This window comes from Podarcis liolepis, assembly GCF_965112155.1.
Source record: "Podarcis liolepis genome assembly, chromosome: 4".
In the NCBI taxonomy this organism is placed as follows: domain Eukaryota; kingdom Metazoa; phylum Chordata; class Lepidosauria; order Squamata; family Lacertidae; genus Podarcis; species Podarcis liolepis.
In genome coordinates this window covers 83960945-83974465 of record NC_139558.1, presented here as the reverse complement: position 1 = coordinate 83974465, position 13521 = coordinate 83960945, and the positions used below count along the sequence as shown (strand labels likewise).

Sequence of the window (13521 nt, the reverse complement as noted above, 5' to 3'; positions counted from 1 at the left end):
CCCTTCCCCAACCTCCGGCTCTGAGACTTCCCTGAGCCCCAGAAAAGCGAAAGGATTTTCTCTTCTTCTTTTTTTATAAATATTTTATTAAGTTTTCAAATACAAAGTTAGAAACATACACTGAAGAAAAAAGTAAAAGAACAAGAAAAAGAAAAAAAGAAAAAGAAGAAAAGAAAACCAACCATTCAACACATTTTTTATATAACTAACTGGACTTCCTCGCATCTCCCTTACCCTGCATTCTTTATAATAAAGATATCAGCAAATTATTACCTTGTTTCGTACCTTATTTTGTACTTTTCAAATACTATACCTCTAAATTTAACATACTTTTCATCAGTTACTTATATCTTAAATTAAACATAGTATTACCTTAGATTTTGACCTTTTCTTACTTAAAATATAATTTCCTGTTTCCCAAATTTTTAACATTCATACAACTTATATTGTTTTTGTAAATAGTCCTTAATTTTTTTCCAGTCCTCTTCCGTTGTTTCTTCTCCCAAATCTCGGATTCTGCCAGTCATTTCAGCCAGTTCCATGTAGTCCATCAATTGCGTCTGCCACTCTTCCAGTGTGGGCAAATCTTGTGTCTTCCAATATTTTGCGATAAGTATTCTTGCTGCTGTAGTTGCATACATAAAGAAAGTTCTATCCTTCTTTAACACTTTCTGGCCAACAATGCCCAAGAGGAAGGCCTCTGGTTTCTTGGGAAAGGTATACTTAAATACCTTTTTTAACTCATTATAGATCATTTCCCAGAAGGCCTTCACTTTTGGACAAGTCCACCAGAGGTGAAATAATGTCCCTTCAGCCTCCTTACATTTCCAACATTTATTATCAGACAGGTGATATATTTTTGCAATCTTGACTGGGGTCATGTACCACCTATAAATCATTTTCATAATATTTTCCTTCAAGGCATTACATGCCGTGAATTTCATTCCGGTGGTCCATAACCTTTCCCAGTCCTCAAACATGATGTTATACCCAATATCCTGAGCCCATTTTATCATGGCTGATTTGACTGTCTCATCCTGAGTGATTTTCTCTTCAACCTGCCCTCCATCCTCTTGCAGAAAACTCTTTGCCTGCCCTGCCCGTATCTCGTTTTTGCTTTTTAATTCCACACACGCACCCTTCGGACTTCGTGGCAATCGGGTGCGCAGGTGCGTTTCCTAAGAGAGTGAGGACCCCCGCCTCCTCCCCACCTGCTCCCTCGCCAGCCAGCCAGCCGCGCGCCCTAGCCGGAGAGCCCCGGCCGTCCCCGTCGCGCAATCGGCTGGATCTCCCTTCAGCAGGCCGTGCTCACAACTCGGCCCAGGGACCCCCCAGCAGCGGATCTCCGGCCCAGCTGAAGAATCCGGCAACAAGCCCCCTCCTCCCCAATCGCTCCGCCGAAATACGCTCCAAAACCCCCCAGATAGGCCGCCGGCCGCCAAGTCTAGTGGCGCCATGAGCGAGGGTCTCTCCCCAACACCGCCACCTCGAACTGCGTTCTCCCGGCTACCAGCGGGAAGGACCAGTGGCAGGACCCCGGTATGGGCCCCCCCAATATTTTTTATAAGTCGGCGCCCCTGGGTGAATCTCTCAATTTCAGTTTCTCTCCGTTTCTCATTTTTCCAGTTTTAAGTTTGGTTCTCCCCATTTCACCCACCAGGAGCGATGCTCAATGCCTTCCACGCATCACATGGCAGGACTGAGTTTCCAACCAAGATGCGCTCTCCCCAGCCCCCATTCCTAGCTTGTTCACACTTCTGTCTCAGCGACATCTATGCTGGCTTAGTCATGTCCACAGAATGGCAGAATCTTCCATGGTTTGCTCTAGGGAAAGCTAGCTTCATGCAGACCAAATCTGTGTTGCAAAGACAGCTGCAAATGTAGCACAAAGACTGGCAATATTAACCCCACCACGTGGAAATCCCTTGCAGACGACCCGCAGTCCCTGGAGACAGACAGTCAGGTCATGTAGCCACAGCAGCAACCAGAGAAGGAATGAGCTCTGGAAGGAGTGCAGAAAGAAGAAATGTCATGGTGAATCTGAAGCAGCACAACCGGACACCTTCATCTTCCCCAGCTGCAACAAAACATGTCTCTTCCCTCTACAGCCACAGCAGGCACTGTAACCTTCCAACAGTTTGACTTTACCCCTGAAGGGACACTCCTCCATTGCCTCCCAAGGCAGATGGATGCTAGCAATCCCAACCAGCTGGGCACTGCAGGCCAGGGAAGAGATCATGGGAAGGGGAGACTTACATCCCTCCAGACAATCTCCCTACTCCCGCTTGCTTCACCAGCTGATCAGGAAATGGCTCAACAACAAAAAAACAGGAGACTGCTTCTTCAGGAAGCTTTTAATAACCTTCCTATAAGAATGAAAAGGAGGCATTAATGAAGGAAAATATGGTATCAGAGGAAAAGAAAACTAATCACTAGAATTAATTGGTACTTTTTACTAATATTCCCCCGAGAAACATTTAAAATGTTCCCCTCACCCAGCTTTCAACTTTAAATATATACCAACTATATATTTAGCATTCTGGAGCCATCAGCATTTACAAATTTATTCATTGCTTGGAAAAATTTCAAGCTCCATTGAATGATTTACCAGAACTCTTCTGTATCAGAATTTTTTCAAAGAGAAAACAAATCTTGAGACTTTTAATTAAAAGGAGCTGAGATGAAATTAAAAGAGAAATCTCATTTGCTTTGCCTAGAACAACAAATGAAATGTGTAAAAGAGCCCTATTTTGCACGATCACAAAAGTCTACTTGCGTGGCAAAACAACAACAACAACATCACACCTTCAAAAACTCATCCCAGGCATTTCAGAAACAGCTGGGAAGTTTTCTTAGACACAACATTAAATTTCAGTGAGACTGCTCTAATTAAACTGAGGGTTTTGGTTTAACATTTCTGTATCTTCAAGCAATCACATAATTAGAAAAACTTATTTTAAAAAACAGATATACCTTCAGGTAAAAGAAATATGAATTGCACTGTGTTTCCAAGGAATTCATTTCCCACTTGTCCTTTGTTTCGTTTTGCCAACATTTCCCCCCCCAAAATCTAAAAATGCAGCTATTTTAATGAAAATACAAATGTTGCACTGTTTGATTGTGAACCAGGGCACATTTCTGAGCACTTTGAAGAAACGACAAAGGTCCTGACTGAAACAAATGCATGAACAGTAGGTGTTGGGTGAAGGGAAGAGATGGGGAGGAGCAAAAGTGCAAAGTTTGCTAAGTGAAAAGGTGGCTTGAGTGCACAGGATGCAGCCATCTTGCTGAAGCTAAGCAGGCATGGATCTGGTCAGTGCCTGGATGGGAGGCCATCCCAAAACTCTATGTATGCTGCCTTGAGTTCCAGAGTTTCACATGAAAGGGGGAGTGGCTCTTATGCCACTCTGAGAATTTGTATCTCTGTCAGGAATAGGTAAAGGGACCCTGACCGTTAGGTCCAGTCGCAGATAACACTGGGGTTGCGGCGCTCATCTCGCTTTACTGGCTGAGGGAGCCGGCATACAGCTTCCGGGTCATGTGGCCAGCATGACTAAGCCGCTTCTGGCAAACCAGAGCAGCACACGGAAACACCGTTTACCTCCCCGCCAGAGCGGTACCTATTTACCTACTTGCACTTTGACGTGCTTTCGAACTGCTAGGTTGGCAGGAGCAGGGACCAAGCAACGGGAGCTCACCCCATCACGGGGATTCGAACCGCCAACCTTCTGATCAGCAAGTCCTAGGCTCTGTGGTTTAACCCACAGCGCCACCCTTAACACAAACTGCAGCTCCCAGAATTATTTAAGGGATGTTGTGATAGTTTAAAATACCCTCCAACATTCCTCAGATGAAAATAGAGACATTTATCACTCCCCTCCAATTGACCCCCATTTTGTGTGTGTCCTCACCCCCAGAAGCATGAATGCCGCAATCACTACACCAACAAGATATAGCGCACACACCCCACCACCTTCCTAAGAAAACCCCTTAATCCCAATTTTATTTTATTCGTTGGTAGATTTACAAAAAGAAAAACACAGGCCAACAAATAAATTTTAGAAAGGGGAAAGACTAGATGCAGACGCACGAAGCATTAAAAAATAAATAAAATCAACACTCCTTGCAATCCGTTTCCCCTTTCTTCCTGCCCAGGGCATCTCTGCCCTCTGCTTGACTCTCAGAGCTGGCGCATCACACGGGGCTGGGCTCCAGCCACGGCAGCCTCTCTTCCTCCTCGCCCACTCTCCAGAAGCCACTACGAGTTGCAGAAGAAGAAGAAGAAGAAGAAGAAGAAGAAGAAGAAGAAGAAGAAGAAGAAGAGGAGGAGGAGGAGGAGGAGGAGGAGTTTGGATTTGATATCCCGCTTTATCACTACCCGAAGGAGTCTCAAAGCAGCTAACATTCTCCTTTCCCTTCCTCCCCCACAACAAACACTCTGTGAGGTGATGGGGGGGGCTGAGAGACTTCAGAGAAGTATGACTAGGCCAAGGTCATCCAGCAGCTGCATGTGGAGGAGCGGGGAAGCGAACCCAGTTCACCAGATTACGAGTCTACCGCTCTTAACCACTACACCACACTGACGGCTGGCAGCGGAAGCCATGGAGAATTCATGGGAGGCTCCCTCACAGCCCCCGCCGCTGCCATCTCTTGGAATGAGCACCAGCTCATTCACCTCCCCGAGCTCGGCGGCAGTGGCAGGGGAAATAGGGACATTCTGGGATCAAATCAAAAGTCGGGATGGCTTTCATAGTTCCAGGACTGTCCTTGAGAAATAGGGGCGCTTGGGGGGTATGGTATCATAGCAGGATGCGGGTGGTACTGTGATCTACACCACTGAGCCTCTTGGGCTTGCCGATCGGAAGCTCAGCGGTTTAAATCCCTGCGATGGAGTGAGCTCCCGTTGCTCAGTCCCTGCTCCTGCCAACCTAGCAGTTTGAAAGCACGTCAAAGTACAAGTCGATAAATAGGTACTGCTCCAGCAGGGAAGGTAAACGGTGTTTCTGTGTGCTCTGGCTTCCGTCACAGTCCTCCGTTGCACCAGAAGCGGTTTAGTCATGCTGGCCACATGACCCGGAAAGCTGTCTGTGGACAAACGCCGGCTCCCTCGGCCTGAAAGCGAGATGAGCGCCGCAACCCCCTAGTCGCCTTTGACTGGACTTAACCGCCCAGGGGTCCTTTACCTTTTACCATCATAGCACTTTAAATGCGTTGTGTCAATGTGACCCGAGTTTCAGAAGGGGGGTGAGTAAGCCAAAAGGAAGGATACAAGAGACTTTAAGGCAGACAGAAAAAATTGATATCATCTGGATATAATTAGGCAAAGAAGTCCAAGTATAAGCAGCAGCAAATTGTTTGCTTTCATACTCTTGGAGGCCTGATGTTTCCATTGCTCTATGCACTGCACTGCCAGAAAAAGCAAGTACAGCGGTACCTCTGGTTACGAACTTAATTCATTCCAGAGGTCCATTCTTAACCTGAAACCATTCTTAACCTGAGGTACCACTTTAGCTAATGGGGCCTCCCGCTGCTGGTGTGCAATTTCTGTTCTCATCCTGAGGTAAAGTTCTTAACCTGAGGTACTCCTGTCACGCTGATGTGACCCAGATCCAAGGACATGAGCGCACAACTAGCAGAGTCCAAACAGAGGCTTAGCCGTGAGGAGTAACATCTAAGCCTAATTTATTGCAAATTACATCAAACGTAACAGAACAAAGAAAAACGGCTTCTCCCTCTGTTTTTCTTCCTCGGAAACTGCAAAAGCAATAGCTATACAGAGTGGAAACAGCGTATCTCCCTTTCCGCTCACAAGACCCAATAATCAGTGCTGGAATGTAAACAGACATGTGACATGTAACAGTCCCACACATCTGCAGCACGGGAGGAATGGAATTCTCCACACTTCTGGGTTAGTGGAGTCTGTAACCCGAAGTATTTGTAACCCGAGGTGTTTGTAACCTGAGGTACCACTTTAATCCTGTCTCTCAAATACATCCAGCATACCACTATTATATGTATGTATTTACTCTGTTCCCCCAAATCAGTATCTCATCCCCTTCATAATTCTCTGGATTTCCTTTTGTTTGGATGCATCTTTGCTGTATTCAGTGAAACTGTCAACAAAATTTCTTTCATTCTCCCTGATACATTGCTCTTGTGCACTAAAATTTCTCCCACCTGGCTCGCTGTGCAGGTATCATTTGCCCTGAATTCCTGTTTGATTGGCTTGAGCCAAAATTGCTATTTACATTAGAAGAAGACTTTGGGAAAAGGAAGAAGAAGAAGAAACATCCCAGACCGCCACATACCATAATAGGCTATTGCCTGAACAAGGAATCCCAGAGTCAGGAGAGCGAGCAGAGCAGCACTTTAAATTCTCAACTGTATTTCAGCAGTGAAATTGGATTGCGCAAACAGACGATACGACTACAAGCAGAACATTAGCTTGTGAACAAAATTTGGGTTTTGATTTAACAGTCAGATACTTGAAGGAGGGAAATTACTCCTCGTTAGTTCGAAGGATCCCCAAAGATATTCATGTTACTGGGGAAAATATTTGATAAATACTTGGCTCCTGCAGCTAACGTTCCACTCCAAATTCTTATTTCCTAGGGGGATATGCTCTGTTGGTTTTGGTAGAACTCATTTTTAAGAAAGGGAATAGAACAGTCAGGAGAGAGGTCCTGGCGTTAGGATGTTTGTCTCCCCATTGCCACTAGGGACAGCCAGGGATGAGAAGGGATAGACTTAAGGCACTTCAGAATAATATTAGGATGCAGGTTTATACATGAATGCAGGTTTATACCTGAATGGGGATGCGGGTGGCGCTGTGGGTTAAACCACAGAGCCTAGGACTTGCAGATCAGAAGGTCGGCAGTTTGAATCCCCGCGACGGGGTGAACTCCTGTTGCTCGGTCCCTGCTCCTGCCAACCTAGCAGTTTGAAAGTGCAAGTAGATAAATAGGCGGGAAGGTAAACGGTGTTTCTGTGCGCTGCTCTGGTTTGCCAGAAGCAGCTTAGTCAGGCTGGCCACATGACCTGTAAGCTGTACGTCGGCTATTGTATTGTATTGATATTTATTACGGCCATTGGCCCGTCACACGACAGTTTCCCATACCAACATAATGTACTTAAACCTCCAAATTTAAAACTGTACGCTGGCTCCCTCGGCCAATAAAGCGAGATGAGCGCCGCAACCCAAGAGTCGGCCATGACTGGACCTAATGGTCAGGGGTCCCTTTACCTTTACCTTATACCTGAATGAGGCATTACAGAGGGCACAAATGAATTTGAGATGGAGAGCATTACAGAGGCAGGGAGCCATCAGAGAAAAAACCTGTTCTTGTGTTGCCACACCGTGGACCTCCCATGGAAGGGGCACACAAAGAAGGGCCTCAGATGACAATAGCAAGGGTCTGAGATGGTTCAGATGAGGAGATGCACAGAGGTACTGGGGCCCCAAGTTACATAAGGCTTTATAGGTCAACACCAGCACGTTGAATTGGACCCGGAAACTAATTGGTAGCCACTGCAGCCAGGCCAGGACCAGTGGGATGTCCTCAGGTCTTCTTGCCCCGGTGAGCAACCTGGCCACCAAATTCTGCACCAGCTGCAGTTTCCAAACTATTTTCAAAGGCAGTCCTGTGTAAAATGCCTTGCAGTAATCCAACCTGGAGGTTACCAGAGCATAGACAACAGGAATTAGGCTATCCCTGTCCAGGAGAGGCGCCTATTCCCTATCTGTATCTTTCTTTGAGGTTGGGTGAGGATTGTGGCCAGAGAAGATGACACAGAGAAGCCCCAAAGCAGGAAATGAAGGCCATTACCCTTTCCTGCCCTTGCTTCCAGCAACTGATATTCACTAGCATCTTGCCCCTGAATAGGAAGGTTGCATATAGCCTTTATTTATTATTATTATATATATATATATATATATATATATATATATATATATATATATATATGCAGGTTTTGGTGTCTTCGGGTGTCTTCCCGTGTAAGAGTTGGGGTGTCTAGGCGACGTTTCGACGAGGTCTCACTCGTCATCTTCAGGCTGGTGCTTTCGGCTTCTTGTTACTGGAACAGAGCAGGATCTCAGTGTTTGAGTTCCTATAAATACTGTTGAGGGGGTGTGGTGTATAGCCTCCAACGTTCTGGGCAGAGAGGAAGTTCCCAGGTTAGTGTGCCTTTTCTTCTTTTGTTCCTTAATTACTTGAGGGATATCTTGAGTGATTTCTTGAGTGATATTCTGAGTACCACTTAGGAGGGTCATTAAGTGTGGATTAGTTGCTAAAGCTTTCGTGTCTTGACCTCTTGAGCTTGTGAAGAGTTTTTCTGAGAAGATGGCTGTACTGCATTTAGTTGTGCTCTGGCTTGGCTTCGTGTATAGGGGCGAGCTGTGGTACACGAAGCCAAGCCAGAGCACAACTAAATGCAGTACAGCCATCTTCTCAGAAAAACTCTTCACAAGCTCAAGAGGTCAAGACACGAAAGCTTTAGCAACTAATCCACACTTAATGACCCTCCTAAGTGGTACTCAGAATATCACTCAAGAAATCACTCAAGATATCCCTCAAGTAATTAAGGAACAAAAGAAGAAAAGGCACACTAACCTGGGAACTTCCTCTCTGCCCAGAACGTTGGAGGCTATACACCACACCCCCTCAACAGTATTTATAGGAACTCAAACACTGAGATCCTGCTCTGTTCCAGTAACAAGAAGCCGAAAGCACCAGCCTGAAGATGACGAGTGAGACCTCGTCGAAACGTCGCCTAGACACCCCAACTCTTACACGGGAAGACACCCGAAGACACCAAAACCTGCATTCCTGTACCCATGAAAATCTACGAAAGCATATATATATATATATATATATATCGCTGTATCATTTAAAAAAACCCAACTCACATAAAAATTTAAAATCAGAGACCATCCACTATTATGGAAACATGTTTTCTTAATTGTTTTCATAAGTCTGGCAGCATAGAAAGATTCTCAGCAGGCATTCTAGGTTAAAACAGTGCCACTAAGATCCATCAGTGGAGATGATACAAAAGCATAAAACTGCAGAATTGCAGAGTTGGAAGGGGCGCTGAGGATCAAGTCCAACTCCCCGCAGTGCAGGAATACACAGCTATCGAACCTGCAACCTTGGTGTTATCAGCCCCACACTCTAACCAACTGAGCTATCCAAGCATTCCAGGTGCCACTTACAAGAGTAGATCTTTGCTGCTACGTTTGCCCCAGAATGCTTACAAGCCTTCCTCTGAAATTCAGTTTCAGCACATCTTGGGGTCTGCAGTGTACTTGAAGACCGGAATCCCAAGACACCACAGAGCTGTTGTCGTCTCCATGACAACAGCCAGCTAATTACTAGAGGGTGGCATGGCTGTGGCCACACCATTAGCTGAGATCAGAGGGACCACTTCTGCAAACAAAACTGTTTGCGATAATGTTGGTCAAAAGGGATGGTGGCGTACCAAACAGACAGCCGCAAAGCCTGTAGGAGCTCTGGAGGTAAGGGGTCCCTGGGGGTCTTTTCTTTTTCCTGCCTTCATTTTACAGTGGGCTACATCTAATGAGTCCCATCTGTTCTGGTGCTACATACTGTACTTTGAACCGGTGGAGATAAGGACATCAGCAGGACCCTCAGAGATTTCAGAGTCAAAAGATTCTAATGAACAGATGAAAGTGATCTTGAAGAGATAAAAGACAACATGTCAAATGGTGATTAGTGGACTTGAACACTTTGATCACTCAGTTCCAACACGTTGTTGTAATTAGAGCTTTTTCCAGGGGTGGGGGATCCGAGAAGGAGCCTTGTAGATGGAATAGCTATTTAGTAGTAGCTCCTTAACTGGCAGAGCTGCAGGGGGGAAGGTAGCAGTAGATAAAACTAAGTGCCCCCAACTGTGGCGGATAAATTTTTTACTTTTCATAGAGCAGTCATCTGCATCTCATTAGTGTCTATGGCTCCTACATCTCCATCATGCTTGTGGTTGGAATCAGGGCCTGCCCAATACAAAATGGCCACCTGAGGCTAAATACAAGGTTGCACACCCACCCTCTTCCATGAACAGAAGCCAACAGAACATGCAGTTAAATCTGGCTTCAAAACTGGTGGTGGTATGGTGTCCTCCTGCCACACCTGCGATAGTAGACCAGATTAAGGGGCCCAGGAAAGGCTTTGAAACAATATAGGATAATAGCACCACCGCCGTTATCTGCCGCCTGAGGTGTTTGTCTCAGTCTAATGGTAGGGCTAGCCCTGCCTGGATAATGTAATGACCCAAGTCATTTAGGAGGAAACCATTTGTGGATATGGGGTATATCTCTGGCAACTATTCATGACAGATATTGGGAACATCCAGATCAAAAAGTTTCATCCACTAAATACAAGTGATAATGAATGGCCTACTAACTGGAATGTGTTAGTGCAGTATTTCAGTGTTCAGTGGTTCAGTGTGTAGGAGTTGTGAGTCGTGTCAGAGAGAGCTAGCAAAAGATCCGTGTTCTGTTCATGTAAATAGTCCACTGTATATAATAGACACCTAACTACAAGTTCCTGGTTCCTGCTTCATCTATTCTGTCTGCAGCCAAGTCACCAATTGCTTCCGTGAATTCTGCGTTTACTCTGCTAGGTCTGACTAAGGTCCTGCAACTAGTCAGAAAGTTGCAAGACACTAAATAGGTTTTACCCATCTGCCCAGCCATGGTTTGAAACAGGGGGCTGGACTAGAGCTGCCTTTGCTCTTCTTATCTCTGTTCTGGAGCTCCTCCTAACACTTTGGTTTGGTCAACACTGCCATGGAAAGGAGCCACAGTGTGCCTTGCCTAGGACTTCTCATGCTACCCGGGCAGCATGGGAAAGTATTTTACAGCAGTGGTTCCCATACTACCCAAGTAATGTGGGAAGCAAAATGGAATTCCACCCCAACCTCTAACAAAATCATTCTAAAACAGTGGGAGTTTTTTTGGAAGGAGCAATGTAAATTACGTCAGCCACATTTCCTTAACACATGTATACTGCAGTATGTGAAAATAACAAGGAGAAGCATTTCCTACACCATTGCAGTAATATACACTTTAGGGTTGAGTCAGTAATAAATCAATAAGTTAAGGCACAAAGGCTGCCTAGTGAAGATAATGTGCTGAATGGAGCATTTTAAGAAAAGAAAAGTCTTTCCCATTTTGTATAGCCTACAAATTTGTCAGCATTTGGATGATTAGGACACTAAATATAGCACTGAGGATCTATATAGTGTTATAAACATCAGCTGCTGTGTGTTGCCAAACTCATTCCATATTAGAGTGCTGATTTGAGTGGGACAAAACTGGGTTAAAGTTGAGTAACAAAGCAACCTTATATATGTCTAATCAGAAATATTCCCCACTGAGTGCAACAGGACGTATTTCGGAGTAGCACTGTATCTCAGGTGACCTTCAGTTTAGCTTGCGATTGGTGTTTGTACATGATGGTGTCGAGTCATAATTTCACATTATTATTATTATTATTATTATTATTATTATTATTATTATTATTATTATTTCAAATAGTATACCACCCTTTATCCAAAGATCCCAGGGCAGAGTACAACATTAAAAATATAATTTAGAGAGCATAATTAATAATAAAAACATAACATACAGCATAATAATACACAGCGTAATAAAATAATCATAATAACAGTTCTCCACTAAATTTAACAGGCCATAGATTACTTAACGGCTGAAGGCCTGAGTAAAGAGGAATGTTTTTACCTGGTGCCTAAAGATGTGTAATGATTGTGCTAGGCGAGCCTCTTTAGGGAGAGCATTTCAGAGATAGGGAGCCACCACAGAAAAGACCTGTTTTTGTGTTGTCACCCTCCAAATCTCACAGAGAGGGGAAACATAGAGAAGGGTCCTCCACTTCCAGATCACCATCTTCCCACACAGTCGAAAAGAGAAGATTCAGAGTGGGACATTGGGCTGATGACATGTTGGGGCAGCCCCATGGTTGTCATGGCAGCCATGAAGTCCTGGGATGCCCTAGAACCAATCACCTTGGTATGGAAGTTGAAGTCTCCCAGAACCAGCTTCTGAGAGCTCTCAACACCACAATCAATACCAGGTCTGCTAGCTCAGACAGGGAGACTGCTGGGTAGTGAGGCGGACAGTAAACCAGAATCCCTAATCTGTCCCGATTACCCAATGGCAGGAACAAACACTCTAGATCCCCATTCAGCTGGACAGAAAGGCTGGAGAGAGAAAGATAATCACTACAGACCACAGCAACCTCCCCTGCCCAGCCCTCAAGTCTGCCCCGATGCTGGCCACCTTAAGACCCACACAGTTTCTTGCTTGAAAGTGCCATGCTAGAGACAATCTGTGTCTATTACAATACACTGTCTATTTAATAATTTAGACAAGCTGGTGGATTTACCGTGTGAAGTGGCCAAAAACCTGAGCTAAATTTAACGCCATTTAAAGTCTGGCAAGCTCCCTCTGTGTAAATGTCAACGAGGGGTGATTTGACTGATAAGCTGGTGTGTTTCATCAGTGAAAGTTTTAATTGCAATTTTACAAGTTGCCTTCCAATTAATTTGTGGTGCTATCAGCTAAGGGTGTACAAAACTGTTCAGTGTCTCCCCATTTCTCAATTTTTCCAATCCTCAGTTCTTCACATTTACACATAGTTTGCATGTGCTCATGCATAAGTTTATGCATTTTTGTACTTGGCTGAAGACCGCACTGCAGAAGTCAGGGAAGTGTATTCCTGACACCTCCTGGTTTTCAGGTGTAAAAATGGCACCGGGGGGGGGGGGATTTTGCAGAAGCGGCAAAATTAATTCAGGGAAAACCCAGATGTATGGCAATGCAATGGAAAAAGCAGTGAAAACAGCTCCAAAAGCTTAAAATCAATATTTTTGGAGGAGGTTTTCTCAAAAAAAAAAAAAAAGCTCAAAAGTTTTGGGGTCTTCCTCAAAAGGAGCTCAACAACTTTGCGGGTATCAGGAATTTTACTTTTGGAAATACGGCAACCCTTATATTTTTAAGGGATGTTGGTGGCGCTGTGGGTTAAACCACAGAGCCTAGGACTTGCCGATCAGAAGGTCGGCAGTTCGAATCCCCATGATGGGGTGAGCTCCCGTTGCTCAGTCCCTGCTCCTGCCAACCTAGCAGTTCGAAAGCACGTCAAAGTGCAAGTAGATAAATAGGTATCACTCCAGTGGGAAGGTAAATGGCATTTCCGTGCGCTGCTCTGGTTCACCGGAAGCGGCTTAGTCATGCTGGCCACATGACCCGGAAGCTGTATGCCGGCTCCCTTGGCCAGTAAAGCGAGATGAGCGCCACAGCCCCAGAGTCGGTCACGACTGGACCTAATGGTCAGGGATCCCTTTACCTTTAATATTTTGAAAGACAACTATTGATTCGCCTGTTGCTTTGGAAAGTGATGGTTAGGATGGGTCGGCTTTAAATGCAGGTGGAATTAACTCTCTCCCACTTTCCTGCTGCCAACAAACAAAGCCTCCAGAACT

At 45.0% G+C, this 13521-nt stretch overlaps 1 long non-coding RNA gene across 2 annotated transcripts; it reads right to left on the bottom strand.

Moving 5' to 3' along the window:
- Positions 1–1586: 1586 nt before the first annotated feature.
- LOC310705443 lies at positions 1587–12019 on the bottom strand. Of its 2 annotated transcripts, none has more exons than XR_014525286.1 (3): positions 11762–12019; positions 9614–9696; positions 1587–2366 (listed from the first exon to the last, which is right to left on the bottom strand). It is a non-coding gene; the product is annotated as an uncharacterized lncRNA (long non-coding RNA). The 2 variants fall into 2 exon arrangements; XR_014525287.1 differs by lacking the exon at positions 11762–12019 and adding an exon at positions 11395–11537.
- Between the last annotated feature and the right edge of the window lie 1502 nt (positions 12020–13521).